This window comes from Lathyrus oleraceus, chromosome 6 (assembly GCF_024323335.1).
Source record: "Lathyrus oleraceus cultivar Zhongwan6 chromosome 6, CAAS_Psat_ZW6_1.0, whole genome shotgun sequence".
In the NCBI taxonomy this organism is placed as follows: Eukaryota; Viridiplantae; Streptophyta; class Magnoliopsida; order Fabales; family Fabaceae; genus Lathyrus; species Lathyrus oleraceus.
This window is the reverse complement of record NC_066584.1, coordinates 10,380,654-10,396,149: the sequence shown is the minus strand read 5'-3', so window position 1 is coordinate 10,396,149 and position 15,496 is coordinate 10,380,654. Positions and strand designations below refer to the sequence as shown.

Sequence of the window (15,496 nt, the reverse complement as noted above, 5' to 3'; positions counted from 1 at the left end):
TCTCGTACTACCATCAAGAGCTGGAAAGACTTGGCAGAGGCTTTTGTCAAGCAATATCAATACAACTTGGACATGGCTCCAAATCGGACCTTGTTGCAAGGTATGTCCCAGACTGCCAAGGAGACCTTTAGAGAATATGCTCAGCGTTGGAGACAGATTGCTGCGTCCGTCCAACCCCCTATGTCTGAAAGGGAGATGGCGGACATGTTCATGAACACTCTTCAAGGCAATTATATTGAGAGATTGGCTGCTTGCCCGCCAATCAGCTTTGCAGAGATAGTAATTGCTGGAGAAAGAATCGAGAGTCTGTTGAAGATGGGCCGAATTCAAGACAATAGTGTTTCCAACCCATCAGGTCCCAAGAGACCGTTTGCTGGTAACGGTCAGCGAAGAAAAGAAGGCGAGGCAAGCGTTGTGTATGCCGGCAGAGGCAGGAGTAAAGGACGCCCTAATTATTATCAAGATCAAGTGGCCGCAGTCACTATTCCAACACCTGTTCCTCAACCGCAATATCATCCGCAACAACAACCCAGGTACAACAATCAACAACAAGGAGGTAATCCGGGTCAGTAGAGACACTATCAACAACGTCCAAGGCAGACGGACCGGGTCGTCGAGCCAATCCCAATGCCTTATTCAGTATTACTTCCCAAGTTGATTGACATGAATCTGGTTACATTGAGAACTCTGGCCCCACCAATCGATCCCAATAATTTTCCTAGAGGTTATGATGTCAACGCCAGATGCGCTTTTCACTCCAACGCACCTGGCCATACTACAGATAATTGCAAGGCTCTCCAGTTAAAGGTACAAGATTTGAGAGATGCCCAGGCTATCAATTTTGCTCCGGTGCCTAATGTTATCCAGAACCCGATGCCGGCTCACGGCGGGCAGAGGATTAATGCTGTTGATAGTGGGGAAACTTTGAATTTGGTTTCTGATGTGACTAAGGTGAAGACTTCGCTATCGGTGGTTAAATACCGACTTCTGAAAGGACAGATTTTCCCGGGCTGTGGGGAAGAATACAGAAATTGTCAAGCTGCCGAAAACGGATGTGACAGTTTGAGAAGGGGTATTCAGCAGCTGATAGATGAAGGTTGTCTTCAGTTCGATCAGGCCCGTCCGGTGAAGAATGATGTATCGATGATAACGTTTTATTTCACTCCTGAAGAAATATATGTTCCCGAGAGACTCGCTCCGACAATAATATATTTCCCAGAAAGTACAGAACCAGCAACGGTGAACATCGAAAGTTCAGCACCAGTCGCAATTTACTCTGACAGCCCTCAACCGACTTTGGTTGGTCCGATCACCATCACAATACCAGGACCCGTTCCGTATGAGAAAGACAGTGTTATCCCGTGGCACTATGGGGCTGATATCTACTGCCAGGGGCAGAAAGTTAACGAAGAAGACATTGACATTGGTAGCTCCGTTGTAGACAATGTTGGAGGGGTTGGTGGCTTCACTCGCAGTGGACGCCTATTTGCACCATCAACATTACGCGCGAATACTGAAGCCGAGGCAGCTGCCAAGGCTAAAGGGAAACAGGTATCCACCGAAGAGGTTACTACTGAGGAAGATCCTCCTAAGACCGCATTCGAGAAGGAAGTGGATGAGTTTATGAGGATTATCAAGAAAAGTGACTACAAGGTAGTCGACCAGCTAAATCAGACACCCTTAAAGATCTCCATTCTCTCACTATTGCTGTGCTCTGAGGCGCACAGAGCAGCCTTGTTGAAAGTACTGAATATGGCCTATGTTCCACCGGAGATAACTGTTAACCAGCTGGAGTCGGTAGTTTCCAATGTAAACGCTAGCCGGGGGCTAGGTTTCACCGATAATGACCTGACACCTGAGGGCAGGAATCATGACAAAGCCTTGCATATCACAATGGAGTGCAAAGGGGTGGTGTTTTCCCATGTTTTGGTTGATACTGGCTCTTCTCTGAATGTTCTTCCAAAGAAAGCCTTAATGAAGTTGGATTGCGATGGCATCATCCTGAGGCCAAGTAACTTAGTTGTGAGGGCTTTTGATGGCTCTAAGAGAGCTGTTTTTGGCGAAGTTGAGTTGCCAGTTAAGATTGGACCGCAGGTGTTCAAGAGCATCTTTTATGTGATGGATATCCAGCCTGCCTACAGCTGTCTGCTAGGTCGGCCTTGGATTCATGTTGCCGGTGTTGTTACTTCTACCCTCCACCAGAAGCTCAAATATGAACTAGAAGGTCAGATCGTCATTGTATGTGGTGAAGAGGATATTTTTGTTAGCCACCTGTCTACATTTAAGTATGTAGAGATGGATGGCGAGATGCATGAGATGCTGTGTCAGGGCTTCGAAACTACAAACATCAATGAGGTCGCGCCCGAAGCTGTCTTTTCACCTGAGTTTGAGAAGGTCGGGACTTCTATCTCTTCATACAAGCAAGCTGTCGAAGTGGTTAAAGCTGGTAATGCCCAAGGCTGGGGCAAATTTGTGGAGCCAGTCATCAAAGAAGACAAGTTTGGATTGGGGTATGCTCCGGGATCTCAGAAGAATGAAACTGGTACTCTCTCTAGTGGGGGTTTGGTTTCCCCCCACATCGTCAATGCTGCAGATGAAGACAAGGCTGACAGCGACTGTGACTTAGATAGCTGGATTCGCCCGTGTGTCCCGGGAGAAAAGCTCGACAATTGGTCGTCTGAAAAAACCGTCCGGGTTACTCTGCTGAAAGAGTGATTTTTATTGTTTTCCTTTATTACATGCATAATAAAGTCTTACACTTTGCCCAAGGTGTAACGGCTCATTTGTAGGGCCATCCATTTAGTTACGTTTCGCAATTATTTTTATCATCAATAAAGGACGGCTTTTGCAAACAATTTTGTGTTCTCTTTCTTTCAGTTTTTTTACTTTTTACAAAAAAAAATGGCAATGTTTCTTTTTTCGTTTTTCCTTTCTTTCAAAAAAAAAATCTCTCATTCTAAGGTAAAGCATGATCCTCCATCATGCAGAGCCGACCACTCGGATCTCACTGCTAACGACACTGCTATGGCCAAGTATGACTTCGACAATCCTATCTATCAAGCCGAAGAAGGGGCTGAGGAAGATTGTGAATTGCCTGAAGGGTTAGCCAGATTGTTGAAACAGGAGGACCGAGCTATTACACCTTATCAGGAGGTGGTTGAGACCATCAACGTTGGTACCGAAGACGACAAGAAAGAGATCAAGATCGGGGCCAGTCTACAGGCCGAGAGGAAAGACCGTTGATCATGTACTTGACTGTGTTAGAAAGGTCAATGGGTTGTGTGCTCGGTCAGCATGACGAGTCAGGTCAAAAAGAGCATGCAATATACTACCTTAGCAAAAGTTTACCGACTGTGAACAAAGATACTCATCGCTCGAGAAAACTTGTCGCGCTTTAGCATGGGCTGCTCGCCGACTAAGACAGTATATGTTGACTCACACGACTCTATTGATATCAAAAATGGATTCAGTCAAGTATATTTTTGAAAAGCCATCACTTACCGGAAAGGTTACTAGGTGACAAATGATACTGACAGAGTATGACATCCAATACACTTCACAAAAAGCCATCAAGGGAAGTGTTTTGTCAGACTATCTTGCAGAGCAACCGATTGATGATTACCAACCTATGAGGTTTGACTTTCCTGATGAGGACATCATGTTTCTCAAATCGAAAGATTGAGAGGAACCACTCCCGGAGGAGGGGCCTGACCCTGAATCCAAATGGGTTATGATGTTTGATGGGGCGGTCCACGTCAATGGTCGCGGAGTTGGTATAGTGTTGATCACACCGGAAGGGGGTTCATATGCCATTTGGTGCCAGAATAACTTTTCCCTGCACCAACAATGAAGCGAAATACAAAGCTTGTATCCTAAGACTTGAGGAAGCCGTCAATATACAGATTAAAACCCTGGATGTATACGGGGATTCAGCTTTGGTCATCAATCAAACCAACGGGAAATGGTATACACCTCAGCCTCATCTGGTTCCTTACAGAGACTACACGAGAAGATTGTTAATTTTCTTTTGAATAAAACCAATTAACTGATGCTTTGTTTACCTTGTCTTCGATGATTAAGGTGCTATGCTGGAACTACGTACCCAGAATTGACGTATCTCGGTCAGAGACGAATGAAGAAAGCATTTGGTCAGAAAGTGCGCCCTCGGGGGTATCAAGTCGGTGAATTGGTACTCAAAATATTTCTTCCTCCCAACACAGATCACAGGGGCAAATGGACACCGAACAACGAGGGTCCTTACGTGGTTAAAAGAGTTTTTCTCTGGCGGAGCTCTGATGCTAACAACCATGGATGGCGAAGACTTCCCGTCCCCTGTCAACTCAGATGCAGTTAAAAAAATACCTCGCATAAAATAGACCCGCTGGACAGTAAAAAGAATAGTCCAGGCAAAAAAGGGGGCATCCCGACGAACCAAAAAAGAGAATAAAGAGGTTCGGGCAAAAATTAGGGATATAAAAAAAAAGAGTACACCCGGTGAGTCGAAAACCCAAAAGGGCGGCTCAGGCAAAAATGGGTATCCCGATGGATTGAAAACCCGAAAAGGGGGCGATCCAGGCAAAAGTTAGGGAATAAGCGAATGACTGTGATCTGAGTTCATCAGTGTTATATCGCCGTTTCATTCAATCCGGCAATCTTCGAAGGTTAAAGATCGACTAATCATCCACTTCAGAAAGCAAGATGAGCAGAGCGTCTTGAGGACATACGAGTCATAGCAGAGTCGAAACTCAGTGGGACCCTGTATCCCCGTTGTCATTAGGATAGTTCTCTTTTTATAGCGATCACCTCTTTTCAGGGATCAGCTTCCTGATACCCTCGCCCATTCCTGGCACAAATTTTCTCCCTATTAAGAGTCGAATAATTCAGTTAAAGAGCCTCTTTATTTTTCATTTATCAGTTTGTTTGCAAAAATGTCCGAATTTTTGATAAAACATATTGCATATGAACATAATGGTGGCTTTTGCAGATGATTTGCACAGGAAAACATTTAAAATTGCTTTGAATGTGCTTAATCCCGAACGGTGAATTCAAACCGAGTAATTCCCCCGAGGCATACGTGTATTTTTGGTTGCAGGTCACAGGAACCGGATGCCAAGTCATGAATCCTCATCCCCAAGCGGTTGACAAAGTCTCTCCTCACCAGAGCATGTTCCCCAACAGAGTTGACAGTATCCAGACTGTCTATCCCTAGTAGAGTTGACAGTATCCAGACTATATATCCCCAGTGGAGTTGACAGTGTCAGACTGTATCTTCCTAGCAACAGCGGAGTGGTTGCATAACCAACAGATGAGAGGGTGGCGTTCCCAGTGTTCATCTCATTCCCCAGCAGATTATTTTTAACAGATTTGTTAATCCCCAACTTGAGGGCGATTAGCAAGTTCATATCCCCAGCAAAGGCCGTTTCCTACGACATTTCCCCAAGAAGTGTTTTCCCCACAGACTCTCCTCACAGAGCCTCGCCGAACAAAGTTTCCATAGTTGATACTCCCCCCGCAAGATCAACTTTTCAAGCAGCCAATTTATTTTTGGTGGCTCATTGGTCCCGGCAGATGGATCATTCCCCACAGAGCATTCAAGGATTGATACAGCGATCTGTTCCTTACCGGAGTTTGCTTCCCCAAGCAGATTTCTTTTTACACCATGCATAACATTTGCATTTGCATGCATATCATATCAAGCATACACATAAGCTGATAAACAGGTTCTTCCAAGCAGACTGAAGAATTACTTTACAACCAAGGTCATGAGATCCAGCCAGAGGATCAAGCGTGAGTGATCCAGCCTGAGGGTCATTTTGAAGATTCAGCCTGAGAATCGTGTTCCAGTGATTCGGCCTGAGGTTTATTTTGAAGATTTAGCCTGAGAATCGTGTTCCAGTGATCCAGCCTGAGGGTCCATTTCGAAGATTCAGCCTGAGAATCGTGTTCCAGTGATCCAGCCTGAGGGTCATTTCAAAGATTCAGCCTGAGAATCGTGTTCCAGTGATCCAGCCTGAGGGTCATTTCGAAGATTCAGCCTGAGAATCGTGTTCCAGTAAGCCAGCCTAAGGCTCAATTTGAAGATTCCCCAGTGAAGTCGCCTACAAGCTTTATTTCCCCAGCAAGCCCAAGTCTAATTGAGGAGTCGTTACAACATGTTCTAGCCCGAAGAATATGTACGAAGCCCAAAAGTGGAATATTCTCGAAGCTGCATATCTAATATGAAGGTTGGGTGTAGATTTCAAAAGAGGGTCAATCAGCGCATGCCTCAGATGCTGGATCCTAATGACGGGAATTTATCATCAAAACAATCTAGATCTAGCCAGAAGATCGAAGTAGATTCAGCCAGAGAATCGAAACAAAGAAGATCTAGCCAGAAGATCGAAAATCGCAACAATTCAGATCTAGCCAGAAGATCGAAGTAGATTCAGCCAGAGAATCAAAGGAAATAGATTCAGCCAGAGAATCGAAACGGAGGAGATCTAGCCAGAAGATCGAAGAAGATCTAGCCAGAAGATCAAAATCGTATCCAGCCCGAGGGTCAAAATTAATATCCAACCAGAGGACTAAATTGAGTATAGGTTCAGCCAGAGGATCGAAACTCCAGATTAAGCCAGAGGATCGGAAGAAAAATAAACAGCACTGTGTATTTCCGCGTTTTTGTGGTGTTCTCGGAGCGCAAATTTTCGGTCTGTCTTTGGTATTCAATCACAGCTCACCCCGTTTGTCTGATAAGCTGTTCGCTTTCATCCTACTCGGTTTAGCTGATGATTGAATAGGGGCAGCTGTAACACCCCAAAATTTGCCCTCCTCATTCATGCATTCATTTAGCATTTCATATTGCATTTCATCATGTCAATCAGAATTAGATCCGAAAAAAAAACGAAAAAAAAAAGGAAAAAAAACGAAAAATAAATAAATAAATAAAAATAATAATAAAAAAAAAAAGTATAATAAAATTTTTTGGAATTGGGTCTCTCTCATTTGAGCCCACAAAACCATGAAATTCAGTCTATAAATACCAAGGCTTCACTTGAGAAAAAGGAAGAGAAGCAAAATACTCTGAGGTTTCCTTGGAACAAAACCCTGGACAAAACCTGAAGAGAAACTTGACATAGAACTCAGAGCAGCCTCCAAACCCTGAAGGGCCTCACGGGTGCAACTCAATTTCAATCAAGCTCTCCAATCAGGTTTGCCCTATTCCCATTATTTTACGCCTTCAATTTGAATGTTCTAAATGTGTGATGTATTATGAATGGGTGAAACCTATGCCTTGAATGTTTAATCACATGATTTCTGAAGTGTATGTGTCGCACCTCGAAAAAATGGGGGATACGACTACAAAGCGAAGCGCGATCGCACGCTCGCAATGATGGACTGAACAGAGTCGCCACCGAACTTTATTTATTCCTAAAAAGGAAAGGGGAAATATCGATAAAACCCAAGACAAATGAAAGGATAAGATATGGTCATCGCAACCAATATCAGGGTTCGGGAGTCGATTACGCAAGGGGAAGGTATTAGCACCCCTCACGTCTGTTGTACTCAACGGGAACCATTAGGTCAGTTGTGTGCGTTAATGTTAGTTTGGAATGTTAGGCTTTTCAGTTTATTAGGTGGGAAAGAAAGAATAGAAGAGGGGATAAAGTTTTTGGATTTTTTAACGAAGGACTAAACCTAAGTTTTTTATTAGTGGGCCTGACAAGATTTATAAATCCTGCTCCTACGTATCTCAAAAGAGAAATCAAGGCTTACGTAGTTCTGGGTAGAAAAATGTTTGTTTGTTGGTCGATTTTAGCGAAAGCTATACTGTATTAATCGATGAAAACATTGTTTTACCCAAAACAGATGAGGAGTGGACGCATACCATACATCGAACGGATTTATAAATCTACATTCGGAAAAGTGTCATTTATCTCTACTCAACAATCGTGGCCAAAACATTGTTTTGTATCACTTAAGACAAGATACCTTTCGTTTATGAAAAGGTTTTCGATTAATCGCACGGCGGCGAGAAAAGGGTTTGATTGGTTGAATGTATTTTGAGTGATGGCGAGAACTTGGATGAGCGAGATATACATCTCGAATCCTAGCCTCAGGAGTGCATGGTATACACCATGTTCCATTTCCATCTTTATTGAAAGAGTTTAAGATAGAAATTAAGTATTTTGGAATTTGATTGAGAAAGGGTTTGAAGAAACCGCATTGACAATTTTAGGCGATGGCGAGAGTTAAGATTGGCGAGGCATACGTCTCGAATCTTAACCTCAGGAGTGCATGGTATACACCATGTTCCATTTCCACCTTTATTGAAAAAGTGTTTAAGTAAGAATTAGGTGTTTTGAGTTTTGTTGTGAAAATGACTTGACCTAGATCAAGTATTGATGGACGTTTGAGAAATTTGAATGAGTGTTCGAGAGAACAAAGTGGATAATTTTGGATGATGGCGAAAGCTAGGATTGGCGAGATATACATCTCGAATCCTAGTCTCAGGAGTGCGTGGTATACACCACGTTCCACTTCCATCTTTATTGAAAAGGTCTTAATTATGAATTAATATTTTTTGAGTTTTTGATTATGAAAAATGGCTTGACGTTGGATCAAGCATTTGATGAAGTTTTTTTTTGAAATGGGATGGAATAGGAGGGAGAAATGAGTTGATTTGTTTATTGAGAAAAAGCTCGACGTTGGATCGAGTCATTTTTTTTGTATTTTTTTGAAATTGTTGATTTTATTCTTGTGTTAGTATCTAAAACAAATAGAGAAATAAAACAATACAAAATTATATACACATTGGGGAAGTGGGGTACATTTTGTCAAATGGGGATTCAAGATCATGAAATAATTAAATCGGGCCCAAACAAACAAATAATGCAAAGTATGAGTGTAAGCGCAAGGGAACCGGCTCATTGTAAGAAAGCCCAAGAGTAAGCTATGTGAGGTTGATGGCGATGCTTAAAAAGCAATCGACTTACAAGGGTGTGAAAATGGGCTCGATATTAAATCGAGAAAAGTATGATTTTTATAGTTTAAAATGGTTTCGAACACATGATGCAATTAAAAGAAAAAACAAATCTATATTATTAAACCATAATAAAAAAACTATGAATAATAAAGCATAAATATAAAAGAAAATGTTAAAAGAAAATGTTAAAAGAAAATGTTAAAAGAAAAAAACTACACATAGGAGAATCAAACCCACTACACTAAAGACCTAAACACCGCTCCCCTCCACCAGACCACTTACCAACTAATTGTCATTTTAATCCTAACTTAAATATATAAACTAAGATAAACTAAAAAAGAATTAAAATAAAAAACTAAATAAAAAAAGAAACAGTTAGTCTAGCCTAATTAAAAACCAGCCGCTTGGCTGTTGGTTTTTCAAAAGAGAAATGGATTGGGAATACCAAGTAGTACATTAATATACCTTTTTAGTAGAACAAAGGAAAACATTAATTAAATTCTAATTTAAAGCATGTTTTTTGTTTTTTAAAAAAATAAAAATAACAATAAATGAATAAAAAGTAATAATGAATAGTAATGAAAAATTCTTTCAATCTCCTCTCTCGTGTCTTTCCCTCTTCTCATCTGAATCTCTCTCTCTCAACACGCTCCCAAGCTTCGCGTTTCTCTCAATCGCTCTCAATCGTCTCTCTCAACTCACGATCGCTCTCAATCGCTCTTCTCTCGTCCTCATCGCTTACAATGCCTCTATCTCGCCCTCATCGCTTACCCTCGTTAACCAGAGAGAGCAAATCCATGGTTTCAAAAAGAGAAATCAAAAGGAAGTCTCACCTTCGGTGACGACGACGGATCAAGTCAGCTTAAATCTTCTTCCTTCCCTCTTCAAATACCGGTTTTCTTTTGATTTGGGAATTAGGGTTTTTTTTGTGGGATTTTTGTCCGCCTCCCTTTAGGGTTTTCTTTTTCCCTCCTTTCTCTGATTCCTTTCCTTTCTATTTATGCTCTGAATTAGGGTTTCAATTGGTGCCCAAAGGTTCAATGGAGAAAGTTTCCAGAAGCGCTTTTGCTGCTCAGAAACGAGTCTGTCCTCTTTGATGCCTGGATTCGAAAACGGTAATGTGAACAGTGTACTTTCGTCTTTGTTTTTGTCTTAATGCCCAAATTGGGAATTTTGGATTCTTACTGCTTGGCTGTTAATCTTATTCCTTTTACTGCAGTGAAGAATTGAACATCGGTTTCGCTTTTCTCACAACCTTGTTGGTGTACTCGGTTTTGGGTGGCTCATGAGAGGATTCGTTGTTGTTCTAATGAAAACCTCAGAAGTAATATCAATTGCTGAACTCCTTCACGACCATAGACTTTTTTACAAGGAGACTGCCGATGCTGTTGAGAAACACTTGAATTTAGGAGGACGACTGTTTCTGGTGTCTGCATTGAATCATCATCAGCAGAAGATATAAAGTTATCCATTCCAAATAATCCCCAATCAACCTGCTGCAAGATTCCAGATGCACGTTCCATGCTGTGTGGGGAGTGGTCTTTTAACCGCAATTCTGTTTCCATTGCTATTCTGTCGACCTGGGCCTTCAGTTCATGCAACCGATCACCAATTCTTGCGGCGAACTGCATCATACAGTCTTTTTCTTGGCACATCTGGGCCTTTCTCCATGTTGAATATATCGTCAAAATTGATAGGATCGCCTACGATTACAGTAACCCTCTTTCCAATTCTCGGAATGCTGGCACCTATTGGCATTATCTCCTGCATCCCTGTATGTACAAACGGGATAACAACGGGCATGCTATCTCCATCCAGGATAAACCTGGCAACACCTCTCTTGCAAGAACCCATGGTTTTTTACCGTCTCGGGAGCGACTACCTTCCGGGAACATGTGGACCCAACCACCATTGTTCAACTTAGAGAGAGCCATATCCATTCCCTCCTGATAAATTCCATCACCCCTGGAAAGCGGCAAGACTTTAACAGAACGAAAGAATGCAGGAGTTACAGGTTTTTTTTAAAACATCTATCAATTGCACAAAGTGTCCATCTGAGGTTTCTAGCATCCAAAAGAACTTGTGGAGGAAGTAGTGAAGCAATAGCAAGTGGATCATCCATGGAAGCAACATGGTTGCTGACCGTAAGAAGAGGCTTTCCTTTAGGTCCTTCCAGCAATGCAGAGTGTAGTTTTTCCAATCCAAGTGTTCGGCTTCTGAGCTGAAACCGATGAGTGATTTGAATCTTTTTTTTTAGACCTTGTTTCCCTCATTGTGTTTCTCTTTTGCAGGAAACATATTAGATAGGCTGCTATTGGATGAGAACAAAGCACCTGAGTCACCAATATCATCATCCTCGTCGTCATACGCAAAGAAATTGCTTTCTGCGTCAGCATCTTTGTCTTCGGGTGGTGGAGGGTACCAAATTGGTTCATTGTTTTCAAAATCCAATGGCCTCCGTGAATTCTCAATCCCATTCCGGATTGACAACTCATCAGAAAAATAAGTAGTGTTATATGCATCCTCAGTTCCGGTTTCAGGCTTTCTTAAAACAACCATACTTTGTTGACCAGAGGGAACATCATACTGATAAATGGAGCCTTTCTCCTGTCCCTGCTTACGAGTATGCTCCAAATTAATTGATGAATGAGAGTACGCAACAAAGCTTTTGCTTTTCGGACTCGTCCTGAATCTTCTTTAATCTATCTATCATCTTCATATTCTGATGTTGCTGTTTTGGTTTTTCTTGCAGGCTTTGAAATATTGTTGTTGAACTGGCGTGGCAGGTCATTTACATCAAAGATGGTATTATCGTTAAACATGTTGTCATCGTTATTTACAAACTCAGAGTTGCTCAGCAGATTGCTGTCAAAAACAACAGAGTCATATTCCAAAGGTAATATCGAATCTGCAGGATTGGACATATTACCTGCTTCACTGTATGTTGAAAATTCTTCATGAAATTACTTCTCCACAGTATTCAATGACAAACTGTCCTGCCTTAATGTCCTCATCAGCCAAAAGACCCCACCCTCGGCCTTCAGTTTTAAATAACTTTGTTTTTGCATACTCACACTTTTGAAATTTCTGATTTTTACAGAGGATGCCACAAGTTGCTGTTGGAGCCATATTCGACTGCCAATATTGCCTTGTGAATTGGTAGGTTCGTCTTGTCACAACTTCGGCATTGACACAATGTTCTATTTTGCTTCTAGGCTCAAAAGGGCGGTCGGAAGGACTTGAAGCCAAAGTAACAAAAATCGTGTCTTGTAGTTCACATCATGCCGACATTCATTTACGGTAGGCTTCTTCTTTATTTCATGTGCAAGAATTTCCGGTCTTCTTTGTACCATAAGATTGGCATTTCACATGGTGACATATTGTATCTCATGTTTTACTAAGTGTACTGTCAATTTCAGCGTACTTGCAGCCTTCCTAGGTGTGTCCTTCTGCAGTTTCATCGATGGTATCATCATTGCCAACACATTTTCCTGCCCGTGGTGGGTTTGGAGGCAGCTTTTTGGTTAGAAAATGCACGGCAAGTGGAAGCATGGATGCAGTGTGCTTGTGAACAGCACCATTAGATAGTTCGCTTAGCAAATTAATCTTCTTCTTTTTTTATTTGCTTTAGCTTCTCTCTGTATTCATTCTTCTCATAAGTTGACAAGAGCAACATATGTGTATCTTTAATGCATACTTTCAATTTAGCCAATCCACACATGATAAAGTAAAGTCTTTTGTTTTTGTTGGATAATGGTTTTGGATTAATGAACTTTGGGTTAATTGGTTAATTTTTATGATTGAATGGATTTGGATGTGAAATGGATATGAAATGGATTTTGGTTCCAAATGGATAATGAAAATGGATGTGGATTTTGGGTATAGTTTGAAACAAAAATGGGTTTAAAAAATAGAGTTGGGTTATTGGATATTTGATTATAAAAATGGATGTGGATTTTTAGGAATAATCCAATATTAGTTTGAATATCAATTTAATTAATAATAACAAATCAGCAAAAACCAAATTAAAAAAACAAATTAATCTATAATTCATTTAAAATTACTTGGATACCAACTCTAACATTCATTTGGAAATTAAAATCGATTAGAGTTTGAATCATTAGTAAAATAAACAATTAAGATTAAATTGAAATTTGGAATTAAACTTAATTTGAAATTAAAATCAAATTGAAAATTAGAAAGTCAAATCCATTTTATAATCAAAAGCACCATGATCAAAAAGGCCTATACAATGTAATATGGGTTTGGGAATGAATGTATGCAAAAATGAATTTCAGGCCAAGTGCCAAATAAAAAATAAAAAATCAGGACCAAAATCGGGGTATGACAGTATGCCACAGGGTTTGAGGTTTCTGAAACCATACTGTTATCCATGAAAAAAATGCTTATGGTGTTTCACTAACCCTTTTGTTGAGTTTTTGTGAGGGCTCACATGACTTTTGCAGGGATAACTTGCGTGGTTTCCCACTTTATTTGTGGGATAACCCCTGGAGGTTCATTCCGATTACCTGTACTGACCCACTTTCTTTGATGATGTTAGCTTGGAAGGATCTCAGGGTTTCCCATTCCTCTAATTGTTGTTACTTCGGATCTTTATCCGCGTGGTACTTTTACATTTTTCCCGCATTTTACTGCTTTCCTAGCTGGAAGACCTCGATAGGAGGCAATGTTTTTGTGTTTACTTTATGCAGGTTCCTTTGTCCAGGGTTAAGAGCTATGAGGTCTTATCCTCATTACCCTTTTGCATGCGCGTTCCTACAATGCAAACAAACCCTTCATTGATTTTTCTTCTCCATAACACATGTTTACTCCTTCTACTACAGGCGAGTAAGTCTCCAAAGGTCGAGCATCCGGTAGATTGCGTAGTGACGTCGTTCGTCCAAAACCCAATCCACAACCCCGTAGTTAGCCGAACTACGGCTTGCTCTGATTCTCATTCCAGATGAGATACGTAGGCATAAGACACGATGTCTTAGCGAGCACACATCCCCCAACCCATAGGTCAACCGAGCTACGAAGACTCTGATTCTCATATTCAGATGAGATACGTATGCAGTGGATGCGACATCCGCGCGAGTCATTTTCATTTAACCCTTTTTTTTGGTAAACAGTACAAGATAAACTCACACCCTTTAGACGAAAACTACAAAAGTGGATCTCGTAGAGTACTACGGATGCGTAGGGGTGCTAATACCTTCCCTTCGCATAACCGACTCCCGAACCCAAGATTTGGTTGCGAGACCCCGTCTTGTCCTTTCCTTTTTCAGGTTTACTTCGAGCGTTTCCTTTCCCTCCTTTGGGATGAATAACGCACGGTGGCGACTCTTCTGTCTTTTTCTTTCGCCGGTTGTTTTTTTTGCGCACTGTATTTTTCAGGTTGCGACACTCATCATCATCGACAATGTTCAACAACAACAGCCATTCAACACTTCTTCATTCTTCACGCACAGCCACCAACAACCTCCATCAATTTCTCTTTCCCATCAACCTCACCACCGTGTCAGTGACGTCACCTCAGCAAAGTTTCAAGTTTATGGCAGTTTGTTCCCCTGTTATTTGTTGCTATTATGTTGCAGGTATAACAGTTATGTTAGTGAGTTCAAATTTTGTCATTAATAAGTGATTTGAGTTTAACTTTTTGCTTTGAATCATTTGCAAGAATTGTGTTGGTTTCATTTTGGATTTAGAGCCATTCTGTTTTGATTGTTGATTTTGGACGTGCATAATTCAGTTTTTTTATGAGTCTGCGTTGCTATTACGTTTATATGCATATTGTTGTTTGTTTTGTTGTGGTGAAATTAAATATGAACATTTTGCACGTTCGGCATAATTTTGATTTGGCTTGCTGGATAGTTTTTTATTCTATAATATTTATGTAATAATGTCACATGATGTATATACATTTTAGGTAGTTCAACATAATGTCAATTCGCGTTTGCTTTGCTACTTTTTCTTTTGTCACATGATGTTACTTTTTGTTATGATATGATACATTGCATTATGTTTGTTTGTATTTCATTTTGTTTGCAATGATCACACTTCGTTCTAGCAACTTGTTGTTCGATTTCATTGCATTTTAAATCAGATTTAATTTTTGTGTTGGCAGCTTTATTTTACATGTCCTCGCGTTACGTGACCTTAATTTGTATCCTCACGTTACGTTAATTTAACACATGAGTATTATGTGTTTGTTTACTTTTCGTTTTTGATTGTGATGAATGTATGTTGGTTGTGATTATTTTGTATGCGCTTTGATTCTCTTGCCAGTCTGTTGCATCTTTGCGTGCAGTACTACATTCTGTATAATTTGTGGCGTTAAATTACGTCATCGCGTTAGAGTTTGCACCCTCACGCTAGAACTTGCGCCCTCGCGTTAGAACTCACGACCTCGCGTTAGAATTTACGACATTGTGTTACAATTCGCGCTTCCATTTATTCTTCACCACTTCACAATCAAACTATTTTCAAAGCAACATGAATCAAATACTTGATCAACATCAAGTTCTTTAACAA

General features: G+C 40.8%; 1 pseudogene; it reads right to left on the bottom strand.

The window, feature by feature from the left end:
- Nucleotides 1–10,245: 10,245 nt before the first annotated feature.
- On the bottom strand, nt 10,246–12,091 carry LOC127093651 (uncharacterized; annotated as a pseudogene).
- Between the last annotated feature and the right edge of the window lie 3,405 nt (nt 12,092–15,496).